Source organism: Triticum urartu, chromosome 6 (assembly GCF_003073215.2).
Source record: "Triticum urartu cultivar G1812 chromosome 6, Tu2.1, whole genome shotgun sequence".
NCBI lineage: Eukaryota > Viridiplantae > Streptophyta > Magnoliopsida > Poales > Poaceae > Triticum > Triticum urartu.
In genome coordinates, this window is record NC_053027.1 from 218,382,643 (window position 1) to 218,388,071 (window position 5,429).

The window sequence follows — 5,429 nt, forward strand, 5'->3', positions numbered from 1 at the left end:
ACATGGCAGGGATCCACTCATGAAGCTTAACAAAATATGAACACTGAGCTACGGCTAATTCATACATTAACAGGTTCAAACAAGCATGGCAAAAATGCAATTGATAAACAGATTTCAGACTTAGTGAAATTAACACTTGTCTGGAATTTCACATCAGGTAGCACACTTTGGAGCATGAAAACTATATGCTATAGGACCTGAACATGGCAAAGTAAAGCATGGCATGGAGCTACTCAAAGAGCTTAACAAAAGTCCCTTAGTGACCTTGAGCCAAACGGGATCAGAAAATACATTTGTAAGCATGTGAACATGGCAAAAACATAATCAGTTCTCAGACTTAGTGATAACTGGAGCATGCTGAAACAGATATCAAGTAGGCATGTTTACGAGCTCGATGCACTCACTACAGAGCAAGTCATGACAATCTAAGCATACACACATCAAGAATACACAAAATGCAAGCTAGACATGGCAAGAACAATAACATAGCATGCACGGATCAACTACAACATCCTTGGCAAAATCGCTAACAAGTAGACAATCTGCCCAGATTCACGAAATGACAAAAGTAGAGCTCGATTGACTCAAGCTAGGGTGCTCCATAATTGCAAACAAAGACATGGATGGATAGAGCACTACAAAATTAACAAAACATCCTTACTGATCATCCTCAAAAGAGGCATGGATCACTAGGAAACAACATGAACATATGGCATAATGAGATAAACAGCTCAAGGACTTAGTGGAAATGCTAAGTCCCTGAAATCAGCATTAACGAATGCTCCACTTTGCAAGCTTGTGCTAGTCATCACACACATAACAAAAATACATGGGTTGCACCTCTGGAAAGATGGAAAAACCCTTAACAAAACATATGTAGAGCTCATGGGCGTATCATGCACACAATAATCATGGCAAAAATGACAAATATCTAAATGGAGCGGCAGATCTGACAAATAACTCAAGTAGCACTCTACTAACAGCATTTCGGGCATCAAGATGCACTCAAATGAAAATGATGCAATGAGATGAAATGATGTGCTCTCTGAGACAAACATTTTGATATGCTATATGCCTAAAACGGAGCTACGGATGCGGAGTTATGACATGATGAACAAGGGCATATGGATCTGGGAATTTCGGGGACTTAGTGAAATTATACCTCCGCGAAAGTCAACGCGGGACGGAGGGATCCGGGACGGAGCGGTGCAGATCTGAGATGGGATGTGTTTGGATGAGATCCCGGTGGATCTCGTCCCGATCCATCGGATCTCGCCGGAGGGGATGACCGGAGACGACGTGGCGGCGGAGGCGGCCGGAGTTGGGAGGCGAGGTCGACGCCAGCGAGGTCAGGCCGCTCGCCGGAGTTCCCGGGCGAGGTGTGGTGCGGGCAGCCGGGTGTGGTGGCGAGGCAAGGCGCGCGTCGGCGCGCGTAGGCGGCGGCGGCGCGGTGGAGTCGCGTGATGGAGGCGGCGGCCGGCGGCGAGCGCAGCGGCGAGGAGGCGGCGGCCGGCGAGCGCAGCGGCGAGCAGCGGCGTCGGGCTCGCTCAGGCGCGGGATCGGCGGCGTGGAATCCGGGCCCGGGCGGGCCGGATCTGGGTCTCCTCGGGCCCGCGGTAGGAGGAGAGAGAGGGCGGTGAGGTGGCGGCGCGGGGTTGGCTGAGGCGGCGAAGGCGGTGACGTGGCGGCCGGCTATTGGCCGGAGTGAGGTGGCTGCGGGGCGGCGGACATGTCCGGTGCGGGATGGACGTGTCCGGCGGCGCGAGGAGGGAGATGGCTAGGGTTCATCCGCGAAATGATCCGAAATTTCGAGGAGGGGTGCTCTTTTATAGGTAGAGGGAGCTAGGAGAGTACAAATGAGGTGCGGTTTTCGGCCACGCAATCGTGATCGAACGACCGAGATGATAGAGGAGGTTTAGGTGGGTTTTGGGCCACTTTGGAAGGGTGTTGGGCTGCAACACACACGAGGCCTTTTCGGTCCCTCAGTTAACCGTTGGAGTATCAAACGAAGTCCAAATGGTACGAAACTTGATAGGCGGTCTACCGGTAGTAAACCAAGGCCGCTTGGCAAGTCTCGGTCCAATCCGGAAATGTTTAATCCCCACACACGAGAAGAAGGTAGAAATGACCACCGGAGGAGAACGGAGCGCCGGAATGCAAAACGGACAACGGGGAAAATGCTCGGATGCATGAGACGATCACGTATGCAAATGAAATGCACATGATGACATGATATGCAATGCATGACACGCAAGCAATGACAAGGCAACAACAGCGAATAACTGGAGGACACCTGGCACATCGGTCTCGGGGCGTTACAACACTCCACCACTACGAGAGGATCTCGTCCTGAGATCTAGGATGGCACCGGAGGGAAAAGGAAGAGGAAGAGAAGAGGTAAAACAAATTGCTTCTTTGACAAATGAGTGGAACCACGAACCTTGACAAGGTTAAGCCATTTTGAGAAAAGAATACAACAGATATAATTGAAGTTTAAAGCACTCCGATTGAAAATGGAAGGAACTGAACATGATCTTGACAATCAAGATGAGAGGTTGAAGAGAGCAACATCAAAAGCCTCCGGAACAAAAGTAAGAATGGAATGGGATGAGCGAAGGGAAACAAGATCTCAAGGGAGCACGCTTACAACAAAAGCTAGAACGGAGTTGTTGGAAAACCCAACAACGAAAAAAATAAGCTTGATATGGTCTTATAGAAGACATCTCAAAACTATGAGCTGACAACTTGCCACTCACGGGAAAAGAATTGGATTGGTATGAACAAGGAGACGAGAAAGCTTATTTCACCGGGAGGATAAAGAAGAACTTGGATCATTTATTTGCACCATAAATAGCAACAATCCTTAGGGAAGGTTTAAGGTGAAATATAACCCAAGATAATTCCAATGACGAGATTAATGGATTTACAATATCTCATTCTTAACAACATGTGAATCAAGAAACATGAACTCAAATTATCGAGAATGACATAATACCACCTCAAATGATATGGTAGAAAGAATTGCACTCCGGATTACAATATGAAGAAAGCTTGAGTTCCTCTGAAAAGAAAGTTGATGAACGTTTCGAGAAGGAATATAAATCCTTGATGAACCATCATGTAGAGCCTCCATGAAGAATTCTGGTAAACAAAAGAATGATCAAACGAAAGGGAGAGAAGTTGAAAATACAAGGTGAAACCTTGCGATGATTTAGATGGAGCTTCGTGGTGATATAATTGCGAGAGCTTGGATCTCCGGTAAAAGAAAGATGAGCACTTGACACCAAGAATTTAATCATCCTGAACAAACTCCGGGAGAAAAGATTAACATATGGAAGAAACAAGAATAAGAATTACATTATGCTTATCCTTCACCAATTTAATTGATGACAAACAATGGATTTGGCACACTACTTATTCTTGTAGCAAGGATTAAGAGAGATATATCATAAACTTGGGAAGGTCTTCAATGAGCCGCCGGTAGGATAGAAACAACGAATGAATTGGCATCATAGAAAGAAGAAAAATCTTGAACGAACCATCGTAAGCATTGACAAAGAACGAAGTAAAGGGATAAATCGCCGGAAAGGAATTAGAGAACGAATGAAAATACTTGAGGGAAATTAGATCCACGAGAACAAAAGATCATGAGCTGATTAGAGAATATACTTGAATGATGCATCGGTATGATTGGAGAATGATAACTTGAAGCTGACATGAATAATCCAGAATTGATGGACTCCAGAAAACAAACTGAGAAGAAGCTTGAATTACTCCGGATGGGTGGAAAGAATTCTCACAATCAAAACAATTATGAGAGGATGGCAACAAGCTAGAATCACGAATCTTGAAGAGAATGGAGCAAGGATGAAAGAAGAATCTTCTTCGGTCATCCAAACTGAGAATGACGACGAGAAATACCATCATGACTTATTTAGGCACACCGGAAGAATCAAAACGAAGAGGTTGAGTCAACGATGAAAAAAATTTGAAAGAACTTGGAGAAAAACATATGACAGATGATGAATCATTCTTACGTCAAATTTGAAATGAATTTAGGATAGCTCCGGCAAAATAAGAAGAGTTAGGTAAGATCCTGGGAGAAGACCTGTGGGTTAGGGCCCACTCAAAAGATACACCATTGAAATGATTAAAGGAGAGATTGCACCAGTTGAATTAAAAGGCTTGAATGAGATAACATCCTCAAAATAGCTTGAACGGATTAAGAGTGGAAACACAAATCTTCTGAGATATCTTTAGCACTCCGGAACAAATGAATAGCGAGAGGTGGATGATAAAGAGGTGCACCGGTAAGAAAAGGTATTTGAAGCAAGAAAAAGAATATGATCAACACAGAAAAGCTAGAATTGAAACCACCGGAGAAGAAAACGAGTGATGAGAGACGAACTTGAAGCTCCGTTAGAATCTTCATGAGAATCACCGGATAAGAATATTGATAGAAAAGAATGGAGAGAATTCACATCAATAATATGGATACTCGATTAAGAGATCTGAATCCTTGGAAAAAAACAAAGGGAGGGAGGGTGGGAAAAACAAAGACAATTTGGAATGGATGAAACGAACACCGTTGAGAAGAACTGATACTTGATCTTGCGGTTGTTGAAATGATCGGATCCACTTGAAGAGAAACACGTCGGTTGAAAAAGGATTGACATGACAATGTCGATTACCAAGAAGGATTGGTATTCACATCGGAGTATGAGAACACCATTTAGGAAAGGTATGGAATCAACTCTTGACTTCGAAGCAACTCGAATACCACAACTAAAAACAAAACAAGGATTGGCTTGCCGAATAAGCCGGAACAAACATATGACAGAGATTTCGTCCGAAGTTTTTGTGGTGGGGCCTACACGGGCTCGATCGTACAGCACCATCATGTACAAGGTAGTGCACATGACATACGAAGCGTCCCCGAGTCGGCATAGCCAAGGACTCTTTAAGACACAACGAGACCACTGTAAAACCGACCGTGAATAGGCGGACCACTAAACGTCGAACCCCAATTTCGTATCATACCTCTGTCAGAAAGAAATCCTAGGAGCTACTTGAATTCCCACCTATGAAACTCCCGAACCTTTCCGGTTATGCAATCAGGTGTTGGGGATACAGGGGAAGCATAATATCTCACCCAAAACTAGCAAATCCTACATCCAGCTGTATCCATCCTTCAACACATAACCAAGAAACCTTCGGAAACCATCTACCTCAACCTTCGAAAAGCATCCGTTATACAAGTTATGGCAATACTCCCGAACTCCTGCCCCAGTACTGGGTGGCGTCGAGGTTATCTCACCAACGAACTGCATAAAAGAGATTTTCGATGTCGGCGGAACTAAACTCAGGTATTCCAGAACTGCAACGATAAAATTATGACGACAACACCTCAGAGCTCAACTCCCCGGGAT